We start from the raw sequence: 15,468 nt of genomic DNA, 5'->3' as shown, positions 1-15,468 counted from the left end.
CATGGGGATGTGAGGGTGTGTTGTATCTGATGGGGCTGACAGATACATTGGGATGTGAGGGTGTGTTGTATCTGATGGGGCTGACAGAGACATGGGGATGTGAGGGTGTGTTGCTTCAGGTGCAGAACTGCTTGCCTACCCGTATACCACAACAACTCCTGCATTGAGCTCCTTCAGAGGGAGTGTATTACTACAGCTAGCAGGGAATCTGATCAACTCTTTATTTATTCTACAAATAAACAGACAGTGAAGAGGCACACAGGCCAATATCCCCCATTGTAGGTACAGTGTAGAAAAGCTGATCCTAAAAAACATTCAGAGCAGTTTCAGGTGAGATTAAGTAGACCTGTGTATAAATGACATTTAATACCACATTATTATTCCTAAATATACCTCAAATGACACCAGAGTCATGGTTTCATTATCTCTTGTGTGCAGTATACTATTCAAACAGCGCATTATCCCAACTAAAAAAATACAGTCACATGGACTTACAGTAGCTAATGTGTGTAGCAGTCTGTGGCTGTGGATATGCGTGTGCACCTCTCTGCATGTGGCTGTGCCTGTGGATGGCCATGAATCTGTCTAGTCCTGGGGGCAGGGTAAGCTCAACGTTAGACAGTGAGTGGGAGGTACGCCTGTGTGCGCGTGCATTTGCAGTGCGGAAGGCGCAAGCCCCGGATCCTGCCTGCCTGTTCTCCCCTAGAGGGTCATTCAGTCCCTCTCCCTGCCTCTAATCACGTCTGTCCGGGGGAGATAGGGTTGGAGCGGCTGGCCACGGCACACCCGGGGCACCGCAAACACAATCACAGGCCTTTCACAGACACTTAACGGGCTTTGCGCTTGTTCAACAAGGCAAAACGCGGCAGGAGGGATCAATTTAATACAAGACTTGAATGGAAAGAGGGTAAATAAATAAGCAATGACAGTGAGGACCGCCGCCACAATTTGTGCAGCGCTTGCTTACTCCCCACTTCCTCCCTCCTTCTTTTCCAGAAGCCTCTCCCCATGTTATGGCACGGCATAGTTCCTGTCTCCAGAACATATTGGGGAGAGCTGGGGAGGTAGGGAAAGCAGCAGCCTCCTCTCTCATTAGGGTGTTATTTTAATAAATCACTGCTGCCATTGCTTGCTACATTAATTCCTGGGGCCCGGAGAGCTATGGTGGTACCAGCAGTGATCTACATGAGGCGCTAAATGATGTGGGGGATCCCCCAGTGAGAAAACAGAGACCCCCTGAATCTCCTCATCTCCCCTGCCCACCTCAGGCCCCTCCCCTCGGCTTGGCTGGCTCACACCCCGGGCTCTGACTGGGGCAGCCCGCTCGCCCGCCTGCCCTCCACCACTGACATGATAATCAGCAGAGAGAGAGAGAACCAGGAGCCGCCGCAGTGCATATACAAATGAGTAGCGCATACATACATCTATAGCTAGGAGGGAAGTCACCTGACCCAGAGACCCAGCGCTAGAGCGTCTCACACCACATCATCCACATGCCCCTCTCTAGTGGCTTCATTAGGTTCTTACATACTGGGACTGCTGTTTGATATGCTGCATCTTCAGTAGGCGTAGACACCCTAATAAACACAGAGACACCGGGAGCCATGTTGAGTGAGATGGAGGTCTACATAAGATGTGAACAGGATGTAGATGCTTATAGTCTCAGGAGGATTGCTTATTTTCTTCATGTTCATTTCATGAGACAGTAGGCTCAACTCAATATATCTGCAATATATTTCCATTCACATAAAAACATTTCTAGTTTCCTCTCGTCAAATGAATTGCAGTATGGTTTGAGGTACAGTGAAAATAGCTGGTAGACCTTTCTCACAGGTAGCGGTATACACTTCCAGTTTTGCTGTGGGCAGCAGGTGTATCAACAAAGACAGCATTAACATTGTTGTGGCATAGGTTTGATTGAATCTGGCCCAGTGTGATTGTACTGGAGGTGGTAGCAGTAGTAGTAGATCTAGTAGTCATAGTGATGGCTCTACTGATGGAGGATCTGTACGTATCCCTCCACCGGGGGTTCCCAGACCCCGGCAACATCAGTTGCATCTTTTCATTTATCACCTGAGAGAGAGAGAGAGAGCGAGAGAGAAAGTTTGCCATTGGTATGCGCAGACAAAGCCGCTAGATTCACCACCCAGAATACTGCTGGGAGATTATACCCTTCTTTCTTCACACAGCGGGGAACGGGCCACTGCAAATGGAGCGCTTGGGAGTGTGTGGCGTGCCGTGAATGACAGAGCACTGTGCACACTCCAAACAATGACCCCAAACTCAAGGACTGGCTCCAAATGTCCTCATCTCTCATGCTTCCTGTTTTCGCTGGAAGCTCAGAAAGTGTCGTACTGGGATGGACAGTGGGAGTCCACAGGCAGATTGTCAGAGTGCAGATGCCAACGTTAGAGGGTGGCAGCCTGGGCTGGGCCCACAGAAGCTATTGAAAACATTTGTGAAATATGTAGATCAATATTTATGTTCTTCGCAACCTATTTCTGTATAACAGCTGTTTTATTCTAGTATTTTAGGGGAAACAGAGTTAGTTGCTGTAGGGACCAGATGTTAGAGCAGCCTTAAACCTGAAATCCTTAACTGGTGAAACTGCCACGTCTGTTTGGGATATTACAACAACAGAGAAGTTACTGCAAACATCGAACACTGTTTTTTCCCCTCTGACATCATTGCATGCGTGAAAGAACAGCAGAATATGTACTGGAATTTGTTTTACTGCGCTGATGATTCTCCTCTCCTCCGTTTTCAGCAACAAAACAAAAACAATAACAAAGGTGTTGGGCCGGACAGTGGGACTCTATCCCCAAACACTGATTTGATCTTTAAGTACAGTAAGTAACAGGAGGCAGCAGGATCAGCTGCAAAATAGTGTCAAATTCATTCACAGTGAAAAGGTGGTACAGGAAAGATCAAATCTGATGGATATTTACATGGATCTACAAAAATATTTACGAAATACACAGCCTCAATCAGGTCTACCCTGCCAAACAAACTATAGCATGTTGGAGAACCAACCAGGGCCCGGTTTCCCGATAGGCTTACGAGTGTTTTAATGATGCATCTTTCCTACAACACCATGCAGAGAGAACGGTCGCTAAGTGTGTCGTTGGAGCATGTGTCGATACTGATAGGATCGAAAGAAAGGTACCGCTGTTCTCGGGTCAGCTTTCTACATTGAAATCTGTCCTTAACATTATAATTATTTCACCATACGACGGATCACCCCCTAGAGAGGATGCAAATATTGAGGTGGCTTATTATAATGCTTACCCAATAAAAATGTACTAAATCACGGATTTGGCGCATCATTGCGCGCATGTTTTGTTATACATCATAAAATACACTATATATACCAAACATTAAGAACACCTTCCTTATATTGAGTTGAACTTATATTTGTCTTGCCCATTCACCCTCTGAATGGCACAAATACACAACCCATGTCTCAATTGTCTCAAGGCTTAAAAGTCCTTAGTGTATATTGAGACAAATACAGACAGTGGCCTACAAGTAGAAAAATAGAACTCAATTGATTGAACATGAAATGCATCCACTACAAGATCATGGTACTTGCCTACAGAGCAGCAAGAGGAACTGAACTGCCCCTCCCTACCTTCAGGCTATGCTCATATCCTACACTCCAACCCGAGTACTCCGTTCTGCCACCTCAGCTCCCCCTCAGTCAAATCTCTTCTCTGTCCTGGCACCCCAATGATGGAACCAGCTTCCCCCTGAAGCTAGGACAGCAGAGTCCCTTCCCATCTTCCAATGCCTTTTGTGAACTAACACTCACACTTGACTTTCCCCCCCTTTACTAGCATTGACTTTGCTGATATCTACTTTGTTGAGGAAAAATTTACTTAATATGACTGAGATATGTGGTTGTCCCACCTAGCTATCTTAAGATGAATGAACTGTAAGTCACTCTGGATAAGCTTATGTTAAATGACAAAAAAATAACATCTACAATGTTATGTATTTCAATATGATTGAAATAGGCCTCTTGCCTACTGTTTGTATTTTTAACCATGTGATTCTATTTTTACGAGTGGTCTAAGGCAGGCGTTAGATTACGAGCGTTTTCTATAGGCTACAGGCCTGTTTCAATCATATTGAAATACATGACATTTTACATTTTAGTAATTTAGCAGAGGCTCTTATCCAGAGCGACTTACAGTTAGTGCATTCATCTTAAGATAGCTAGGTGGGACAAACACATATCTCAGTCATAGTAAGTAGATTTTTTGTTATGCACGGACATGTCAGACATGGAGCTTGACGCGCAAATTACAAACAAAGAAAACATTACTATTATGGAAATAACCAATTGGAGCGAGTGTTCATGTGCACCTGAACATCGCATCCACTTGGAGGATTGCAATCAGGTAAAGGTATTTACTGCATTTAAATATGAAACTGAAACGCGCAATTACTTGACCAAACCTCGACACATGATTAGACTTGTGCACAGTAAATACACATTATGCTAGCAAAAGAACAACAATATATACGTTTTGGAGAAATTAATGACTAAGTAGGCCTGTATGGGGAAAATATGAACGTGCCAAACAATTTGTAATAAGTAGGCCTAAATAATGCTTGTTCTTGACTCACACCAGCGTTAGCGGGGGACAGCCTGGGTTAGGCCTACACAAACTACTGAAAACACTTCCTTGTAATATGGAGATCAATATGTAGGTTATTCACAATGTATTTCTGTCTATCAGCTGTTGTACTGAAGTATTTAGGGACTACAGAGTTCGGCTATAGAGTATAGCCTATCAGACATAGTAAATGGTAAATCATTATCAGTAAATGTTACATCAGCTATACGATGAAACCAGACACTGTCTGTAAATTGAGTTGCAGTATTGAATAGCAATACACAAAGGAATGCAAGACAATAAATGGTTTGTAATGTTATGACAACAGGCCACCTGCCCTCTACTATGTAGCTCACACCACTTTACCTTTCATGGATGGCTAATAATGACTTGCGTTGATTGTGTCATGCTAATACCAAATCTTAAGCCATGCGTGCCTATACAGTGAGGGAAAAAAGTATTTGATCCCCTGCTGATTTTGTACGTTTGCCCACTGACAAAGAAATGATCAGTCTATCATTTTAATGGTAGGTTTATTTGAACAGTGAGAGACAGAATAACAACAACAAAAACCAGAAAAACGCATTTCAAAAATGTTATAAATTGATTTGCATTTTAATGAGGGAAATAAGTATTTGACCCCCTCTCAATCAGAAAGATTCCTGGCTCCCAGGTGTCTTTTATACAGGTAATGAGCTGAGATTAGGAGCACACTCAGTTGGTGCGATTATTCGCAAATGGAAGAAACACAAAAGACGGTCAATCTCCCTTGGCCTGGGGCTCCATGCAAGATCTCACCTCGTGGAGTTGCAATGATCATGAGAACGGTGAGGAATCAGCCCAGAACTACACAGGAGGATCTTGTCAATGATCTCAAAGCAGCTGGGACCATAGTCACCAAGAAAACAATTGGTAACACACTACCCCGTGAAGGACTGAAATCCTGCAGCGCCCGCAAGGTCCCCCTGCTCAAGAAAGCACATATACAGGGCCGTCTGAAGTTTGCCAATGAACATCTGAATGATTCAGAGGAGAACTGGGTGAAAGTGTTGTGGTCAGATGAGACCAAAATGGAGCTCTTTGGCATCAACTCAACTCGCCGTGTTTGGAGGAGGAGGAATGCTGCCTATGACCCCAAGAACACCATCCACACTGTCAAACATGGAGGTGGAAACATTATGCTAAGGCGGTGTTTTTCTGCTAAGGGGACAGGACAACTTTACCGCATCAAAGGGACGATGGACGGGGCCATGTACCGTCAAATCTTGGGTGAGAACCTCCTTCCCCCAGCCAGGGCATTGAAAATGGGTCGTGGATGGGTATTCCAGCATGACAATGACCCAAAACACACGGCCAAGGCAACAAGGAGTGGCTCAAGAAGAAGCACATTAAGGTCCTGGAGTGGCCTAGCCAGTCTCCAGACCTTAATCCCATAGAAAATCTGTGGAGGGAACTGAAGGTTCGAGTTGCCAAACGTCAGGTTCGAAACCTTAATGACTTGGAGAAGATTTGCAAAGAGGAGTGGGACAAAATCCCTCCTGAGGTGTGTGCAAACTTGGTGGCCAACTACAAGAAACGTCTGACCTCTGTGATTGCCAACAAGGGTTTTGCCACCAAGTACTAAGTCATGTTTTGCAGAGGGGTCAAATACTTATTTATTGCAAATCAATGCAAATCAATTAATAACATTTTTGACATGCGTTTTTCTGGATTATTTTGTTGTTATTCTGTCTCTCACTGTTCAAATAAACCTACCATTAACATTATAGACTGATCATTTCTTTGTCAGTGGGCAAACGTACAAAATCAGCAGGGGATCAAATACTTTTTTCCCTCACTGTACCTCTCCTGACCCCATATTTCCAGACTCCCTCTTTTTGTAGAGAACACACCTCTCCTCATCCCTTCCCCCCCCAACCATTAAACTGCATCTGAACATCAGACATAACTGATGAAAGGAGGGCCTGTCTTCATTTATAAGCAGGTATCCACCAAACTAATCTGGGTGTGTTGTGAAGTCTGTCCTTTCCATTAAGTGGGACACATTATCTCCTAATCAAATTAAAGTTATTTAATTGTTGCCCTCCCTTGATAGATCCCATGAAAAAAGGAGGAGAGCCGTGTTTGCTGCAGGGGGATGTGTGCAGATTGAACAGGGCCTGTGCCATTACATTATGCATTTTTAAATAACCAAAGCGTTCACTGTTGTGTCTTTGCTTTGAACCTTTGTAAAGGGTGAAGTTGAGTTTGACATTTTGTCCACTCTCCCAGCTCAGTGTATACCTAACACAATTGAGGATAAGTACCTAGCTGAAGGGGCACTTGCTATGTGACCCCATGAACGATTGACCTCTGTAACCTACTGATCACTAGTCTAATTTCTTAATCACTACCCTGAGCTGTGTGTGTGTGTGTGTGTGTGTGTGTGTGTGTGTGTGTGTGTTTGTGTGTGTGCATGCTGCAGACTAAACCACCTGTGCTGGCCAGTGTGTTAGTTGGCAGCTCTGCTACATGGTTTGCAGGCTGCTATTACCTGAGTCATCCTGTGATTAAGAATGGAAGTCTTTGTGTGGAATGGGGCTGGTCTGTCCGCCTCTGTCCTCCCCTGGGGGGTCCCCATGGTAACCAGAGTGAAGGATACCCCCGCAGACTCTGGCCACTGGCCACCGCCGCCACTGCCTGGCACCCCGCCACGGGGGGATCCCAGGGCGTGTTATAAATGAAGGAGCGTGGGATCGTTTGTCCCGCTGATAGAGTTTTATCCCTTGCCCTTTCAGAGCAGTCAGACTATAAAGAGAGAGCCACGGCCAAGCGTGACAGGTTAACCCAACAGTAATAGAATACTCCTAATGGTCTGGTCTGGTCTAGGCCAGGGGTTGGAGCCATCGGCCACAACAGCCAGACGTCCGCCCCACCTCTATCGTTAGAGGTGCTCTGGGGTTGTCACAGAGAGAAGCAAGGACAAAGTGGGCACTTTGATGGCTTAATGGGCACTTTGATGGTGTCTTAGGGCGGAATGGAGGCGGGCGAGGGCAGGCAAACAGATAGAATAGAGTATACAAGACATTAAGACAAGGAAACGAGCTGTAGGGCGGTGAGGTAAGCCTAAAGCACATCCAGTACTTGGCAATTTTACCCCATGCTTCAAAGGACTGCATTTTACAAGGACCTTTGAATTTATAGGAATTCTACAGCAGCTGGCTGGCAGGTCTATTGTTTTTTATAGTGCCATTCATGTTGAATGATTTGATAGCGTAGCAATGCATATGAGAGGTATGAGAAAATAAACATGATCAAACACCAGTGAGCAGTCAGAAGAGATTTAGATTATTTTGTTGTCATGACTTTCACTTGAACATGCCTGTCTCTCTACGATTAATCCTCACAAAGAAAGACAATCATCGGGGCTAGTCTACATGTTTTATGCTGTAACAAGGTTGTTTGTGTAGATGTTTGTTAGCGTGCACCTTGGGTAGCAGTTAGTCATGTTTGAATATGGCTTTAATTAGCTCTGTGTATTCCAGCAGCAGCAGCTCAGAGCCCTCTGTCCACAGCATCCCCCCCCACCACCACCACCACCAACACCACCACCACCACTGTCCTCTCTGCTGCTCTGCTAATACTGTCCTCTTTCCTCCTCCCAGGAACATCAGCGCTCTGTGTGGTTAAGATAATAGCAGCTCACACTAAAGATGTTAATTGAGGGGAGATAAAGTGTGGAGGTTGGTAGATGAGGGAGGTGGGGGATGCTGTGTGTGTGTGTGTTCCGTGTATCGGTGTGCGTGTGCTGATTTTAAGTTGTGCTGTTCCACTACCAACTAGCCTCTTAATAAACCTCTGTCACACCAGGCGAGGTGTGATAAGGCTGGAGGGATTATGATAACTGTGAGTTGTTCCTCCCTCCTAGCATCAGACAGGAAGGTGTGGCAGCGGTGGGGTCTGGTGAGGTCTGTGTCAGGGTGGCCTGGAGACACAGGGAAGTGTTTGGCCAAGTGAAATGTGTAGCGGGCAGGCAGGCAGGTGGGCAGGCGGGCAGGATGGCAGGCGGCTAGGCAAGCGGGCGGACGCGTAGGCACTCAATGTTGGTAGAACACAGGGGAAGCAGAGACGGAGTAATCTGACCAAGCAGCTGAAGTGACAGAAGCTACATTAATAGAGGCATATGTCTGGAGCACAGAGAGAGGGAAGAGAGAGAAAACAGACACTGTACCAGCCTGAGAGAGAGGGAAGAGAGAGAGCGAGAGCGAAAGGGTGAGGGGTAAAAAGAAAACAGTGCCAGCCTCTGTAATTGCCTCAATGCCACTGGGAATGCTCTCATTCATTTGAAGCAGGCTGTATTCTCGTTCTCTCTTTCTCTCTTTTCACAATTGATGGGAGGGGGTGTTGAGAAGGGGGGGGTTGTGGTGGGTGGGATTGAGGTGCGTGAGGTGGAGTTGGGAGGGTGATCCGTGAGCAATCCTCAGTGTGCGATAGCTCCCCTGTGCTGAATCTCCCGTAGCATCAGCTTGAGGACCAGTCCATGGCTGTGGCCTGGGTAGAGGAGAGCAGAGCAGAGAGGAGCACAGCACACCGCACAGCGCTGTGGAAAAGTGAGGGCGTTAAGGAGGTAGGCGGACTGCAGCTCAGACCTGTCAGATAGGATCGCGCACCGGAGCGCTCCGCATGTGTCTGTCTCTTTTTATATTTCCCTAAGACAGCCAACCTCTTCACGCCCCCCTCTCTTCTTTATTTCCCATCTCTCCTCCTCTGCGCTCTGTCTTTTTTCTACCTTCCTCGAGGAATTCTTTATTTCTTTATTTTATCTTGTGTGGTGCGTGCGTTGGATGATGTGCCCCCTCCTCCCTCCTCCTCCTCTTTTCTCCTCCTCTCTCTTTGCCGCTTTCACAGCCTAGTTTTCTTTTTTTCTCAATCTTGTGTGCAGGTTGTATCTGACAGAGAGAGGACCACCGCCACGCTCCAGCCCCGCTCCAACCCACTGTGAGTATTCTCATGCTAATTTGCCATCTCCATCTTTTCCAACGTCGGTTTGTCTTTTATTCTCAACCCTTTTATGTTCTCGACCGCGGCGCTGAGAACGTGGCGGCTGCGACAGAGAGAAAGGAGGAGAGACAGAGAGAGGGAGCGAAAGAAGGAAGGAGGGAAGAGAGGATAAATAGTGCTGTGAGAGAAGTAGCTAGTGCTGTGTAGGGGTTTCTCTGAGGATGGTAGAATGGCTGAGGGGGAAGAGGAGGGGGCAGGTCTTGATGTGGTAGATGGTTCTGTGTGTGAATGATTGGGATATTGTTGACAGTTAGTGTGGAGCGGGTCAGCACACTGATCACCAGGGTCTCTCTTTTACCTAAACTTCTCACTTTCCATATTGACTGACTGTTCTGTTTTGTTATTGAGGCTTTGCTGTTTCTGACTGTGTTCATGTTACCACTACAGAGAGTGGTCCGCTGTTGTCATTTGAACAGTGGATACGTGTACGATAAAAGTTTTAAGAATGATAAGATTTGTGTATGTGTGTGTTTTCAGACAAGTCTGTATATCTCTATGGGCGATCATATGTGAGTGTATTTTTATTCTGTGTTTGTGTTTATTTATGGGTGAACCAGTGGAGGCTGCTGAGGGGAGGACGGCTCATAATAATGGCTAGAACGGAGCAAATGGAATGGCATCAAACACATGGAAACCATGTGTTTTATGTATTTGATACCATTCCACTGATTCTGCTCCAGCCATTACCACAAGCCCGTCCTCCCCTATTAAGGTACCACCAACCTCCTGTGGGGTGAACATATGTGTGTTTTCAGTCTGTTTGTAGCTATGTTTATTTATACATGCGTGGCCACATGGGAGTGCAGGAATATCCATGTTCGTTTGCATAGGTTTGTACACAGTAGTCCTACATGTGGGACTATGTATGCAAGTGTTTGTGTACAGTTTATGCTTTCACCAAACGTGTGCAGTGTATTTGTATCATAAATGTGTAGTAGAGGTCAGTGTGCTAGTGTCCATACCCACCTGCTGTCCCGTGTGCGTGCATGTGTGTGATGTGTGTATGTGGACCAGATGAAGAGTGGGTGTTCTCTGTGTGGGGCGGAGATAGACAGTACCAGTGCCCCACCACTATGCCAAGGCTAATGGGCACACAGGTCAGCAGGGGTGGACACAGAGTTGGCCATGTAGACCGATCTATGTCAGCACAACAACACCTTTCTCTCAGGCCTGGATAACAAAAGGCCTTAGTGTAATTCACTACATGTACATACAATGACGACTAACAGAAAAGCTCTGCTTTCTAATGTAAGGAAATACACTGGATATTCAGCTGACAAAATGCAAGGAACATTCTGTTGTAGATTCAGTTGACAGTTGGAAATAGATTGATCTGAAGATAGCAATTAAGCAAAATCCAGAAGCTAGGCATCTGGTGAGGCAGAGGATGCTATTGGCTGGCAGGGCATTACCATTTTAGTCCCATTTTCACATGATGAACCCCAGAATGGATTATCTCACCATGCTAAACAGTGGCTGTTGCAAATGTGATGTATGAAAGAGGTTTGTGCGTCCTTGTGTTATTTGTCGATTTCCGTGACCCGGCTGGTGCGCAGTGATATAGTATTGGTCTGATTAATGATGATCAGGTCTAATATGTGCGTTCACATCCAGGCAGACCTGCCTTTTCTGGACCTTATGAAAATTAATAGTCACCTCAAATCCCTGGAACGACAGCAGGCTGTCAACGAGTGCCGCTTTCTAAATAGAGCCGATGATAATGAGAACCATTCCACCAATTACAGAAGATTAGGTTCCCCTCCACCAATCTGAATCCTTAAACCCCTTCTGTTTGTAGAGCTCTGTCTGTGGAATGGAATTCAGCCACAAGATCTGAGCAGAATAGCAATAAAAAGAAGGTAAAAAGTTCTGAGTGAAACTCTGTGGTAAAAATAGCCAGACGAGTTAAAGCACATGATAATTGACACAGTACTGTATTGCGCTTGGCTGTAATTAAGGGTGCAACAGAGGTTGTCAGTCGGAAGGAGGATAGAACAGACTATCCTGCCGTATTTAACACGCTGGAGCATTTATCATGTCATTCTTCTCTTTACAGAGGGTGCTTCTGAGTTAGCCTGGCTTTCTTTGCTTCATTTATCTGGGTCTAGTGCTTTATAGCTCCGGTTAGACGCTTTGTATTGGTTCTTGATCACACTGTACACAACGGAACGTATGAAACTATTGTCTCCGGGGCCCCTCGGAAAAGCTTATCTTCTATTTTTAGTCGGCTTCTCCTCATTGTAGCCTCGGTCGCATGCTTATGTCTAACGGTTGTGCCATAAAGTATCTGTGCTTCATCCCCGCCAAGCCGGCAGCCGGAGACAACTCTCACCCACACATTAGTGATCTATGAGCCATATAACACAGGGCCCTGCACTCGCTCCCTCTCCCCATCCCTCCTGAAATACAGGGGACTACAGCTGTGTCACCCTTTCTGTGTGATAGCACCTAAATGCGGTGAGAGCTCAATATTAGCGTAATGCGCTAACCGTTTATTTTCACATCACTCACCACCACTTATCACAGAGCTAGACACCAACCGGTACATACTGAACCAAAAAAATCCTAAAGATAAAAATCACATTTCACTAGAGGGTGCTTGTGTGACAGTGATGTATGCTGTGTGCATCCTGCCACCTCATTGAGATGGGAGTGAGTTCTGGGTGGCTAAATCAATTTGTGCAAAGGCCGTCGGTGCTAGTATTGGTTTCGTGATATGATCTTTGTTGTCCATTGTTTTAGAGGTCAGTGCAGATGCAATGACAAGGGCAAAGAATCTGAGCGCTACTCTCTGTTTCTGAGCTGCAAACGATCTCCCACCAGGGAATTGTGGGAAAAGAAAGCTTTGGTTCTAAAGAGTATATGTTTTGTCAGGCTTCAAACAGAACGTAACGTCCATCACAGTGCCAATTCATTTCTTCCCAGTCAGATCTTAATGGAGTGTCTGAGGTTAGAGACGAGAATGGTCCTTACATTAGTCACTGTAATTACTCAGTGATTGTGACACAGATCTCCTAGGCGTGCCAAGAGCCATATAGTAGTAGTAGTAGCTAGCTAGCTAGCATAGAGAGGACGGAGAGAGCGGGTGGGGGGGGGGTGGGGGGGTGATAGTACTATAATGTTGGTAGTGGATGGAGGAAGCTGACACCAGCAGGCCAGATGTTAGAGAGCTGTGGACAGGAAGGTAATATATATCCTATAAGGTGTGTCATAATGTCACATGATCCATCCCTACTGATCCAGCCTCTTGGTCTTCTGTTCTGACAACTAGGCCTAAATATGGAATGTAAGAAAACTGACCCACTACTTTGGATGCTTCCCCATAGGAATCACACACAGACCAAGGTCATGAATTTGCTTATACCTTGTTTTAAGATGTTATATTGAGCAATGTTGATTATTGCACAAATGGTATAGGAATTGTTCATCAGTTGCCAACGGATCAACTCCATCAAATTACAAAGCAGTTACTAAATTACAATCATGTATCAATATGTCAATGCAATGTTCTCACTAGAGTATTTACAGTGTTACTACACATACAGTATATTCATAACAACTTATTATAAATTAGAGGAAGAGAAGAGTGACATTAAGTAGCACTGCACCATGACGTTCAGATGATTGTGTTCTTGTGCATGCAGAGAAGAGTGTAGCTAGCTATGCTTTGTGTTCAGCTTCTAAAATGTATCCTATGATGTATCCTATCAACTAGCTGGCTAATCAACCCTAGCAGGAAAACTTTACATTGTTGGTCATCCTCTCTTATCTCCAATTGCCTTTAATTTTCCTATTGCCTGCTGCCGAGCATCATGGGAAATAAGACGCTGAGACACATTTTTAATTAAGTACAGTTTTAGCTTCATTGAATTTATAAAAACACAATGGGAGAAAAGAGAGAGGTATTTTTCCTGTCTCATTAATCACAGTTCTGCCATGTCTGATACGGCGGTACAGAGCGGTACAGGGAAGAGAACCAGCTGCAACTGTGGAGTGGAATATTTGAGCATCTCAGCACTGATGTGTGCAAAGTGGATTGTTTGTCTGCAGGGGAGGCTTTGAAATTTCATCCACTCCAGCCCTTTTAACTCGGCAGAGGGAATGTGTGTCTCGCTCTGGTTGGCCAGTGGCTATTACGGGTGGTCCGAGCTCCTCTCCCCCTTCTCCATCTCCCCCCACCTCACCACCACTCCATGACCTGCTCTGTGTCAGATAGTTTCATGTGAAATTGCTTTTCTTTCAAATTTCCCCCTGGAAACGCAGGTCGCTGCAAAATGTTACATCTCATAATGGCATGTTATTGTTGTTCTTTCATATGAGTCCTTGGCTTAGAAGTGGAGGATTTCAGTGGCGTGCTAAGGTTACAGCCAGCTATTTTTCCCCTCCCCGCTCCTGTCTGTCTCTGATTCCCCGCAAAGCTTTCAGTCGTGCCCATGGTAACCCTGCTGAAAAATTTATCAACACCTCACTCTATGATTACTCTATACATTAGCGGGGCTTGAATTTAATTTGTCGGAGGGGCCTGGCAGTAAAGCTATGGGCCTGGCCTATCAGAGGCACTTTGTAAAGGCCCTGGAAGAGCCTCCTGGGGTGATCCTATCAGTCAGACACACTGACTGTCAGCAGACACACTCTGTTAGTCAGCAGCACTGTGGCCCTCCCAAGCCCAGACGCTAGCGCTCAGCGCTCCACTGGGGCAGGGCTGTGGGCATCGTGGCTCCCCACCTGCCAATCAAACACCCAGCCAGGACCACGACCTCTGACCCCCTGTTGAAATTGATGCTCTTCAACAGGTGATCCAACAGACAAGACTACATACCCATATATCCTCAAGGCCACAGCACCAGTAGATAAATATAGTACTGTAATGCTAGCACAGTACACGTATTATGTTAGCAAATCCTGATGGGGTATTTGAACCTAACAATGTATGTTCATTAGCCTTGATGATTCACTGGAATAAAAAGCTGCTGCTGGTATTTCTTAGGTGGCTATAACATGACCATACACACTGTGATGGAGAAGGTATATCTAACTGTAAAGGGTTGCGACAAAAAGCTTTTTCTCTCCAGCAGTCAAGGAGAAAGGGTTGTTGCTAGTTGGTGTATATATGCATTTCTCTTGCCTTTTGAAATGTGTAGCTAGTATTTTTAGCTTTGCATTTTCATCTCCCCAAATGGCTGGCAAAATGGCTTGAGCTCAGGCCAGTCAAGGCTGCTTTTATTGGAGCTCACAATCACAGTACAGGCAGAAAAAATGGTATGTTTTAGAGGTTTTCCCAGGGAGAAATGTTTCAACTGGTAAAAAAAAAAAAAATAGCACTTACACGGCTGTGCGGCTTTAATTGGGAACAATTTTCATTTCAAACGTTTTAAAAATGTCTGGAATGGAACGTGCACTGTAAAGTGCTTTACAAATCTTCACAGATACAGTACTTTGACCTCAGTGTCAGATTGGTTCAAAGCATATTTGTTCATAACATGTACCTTGGAACATAATAGCCCAGCTCCACCATTCAACACAGAACCATGTAGTGGCCCTTACTTACAATATAACGTGAGACGGGAGTCAAATGTTTATAATGACTTTCAGTTCTACCAGACTTCAACGAATATCAAAGAAGGGAAATGCATGTATCTGTGGAGAAATGCAATTTTCGATTTCATAATGTTTTTATAATCCCCTTGTCAAACCAGACTAACCAGACTCCTCACGTGTTACCTTACACTCTTAGAAAAAAAGGTGCTATCTAACCTAAAATTGTTATTTGGCTGTCCCCGTAGGAGAACCCTTTAAAGAACCCTTT

General features: G+C 45.3%; 1 long non-coding RNA gene across 4 annotated transcripts in view; it reads left to right on the top strand.

Annotated features, from left to right (window-relative positions):
• The window catches only part of LOC121561217, a 314,427-nt gene that overhangs the window by 88,055 nt on the left and 210,904 nt on the right, over positions 1–15,468 (top strand). For 2 of the 4 annotated variants that reach the window (XR_006658685.1, XR_006658684.1), the window contains exon 2: positions 9,544–9,599. This is a non-coding gene — a long non-coding RNA (uncharacterized LOC121561217). Of the gene's footprint in view, positions 1–9,080; positions 9,229–9,271; positions 9,600–15,468 lie in introns of those variants that run through there. The other 2 variants (XR_006658683.1, XR_006658682.1) reach the window with 2 other exon arrangements.

Source organism: Coregonus clupeaformis, unplaced genomic scaffold (assembly GCF_020615455.1).
Source record: "Coregonus clupeaformis isolate EN_2021a unplaced genomic scaffold, ASM2061545v1 scaf0451, whole genome shotgun sequence".
NCBI classification, from domain to species: Eukaryota; Metazoa; Chordata; class Actinopteri; order Salmoniformes; family Salmonidae; genus Coregonus; species Coregonus clupeaformis.
This window is presented reverse-complemented; position numbering and strand designations above follow the sequence as displayed.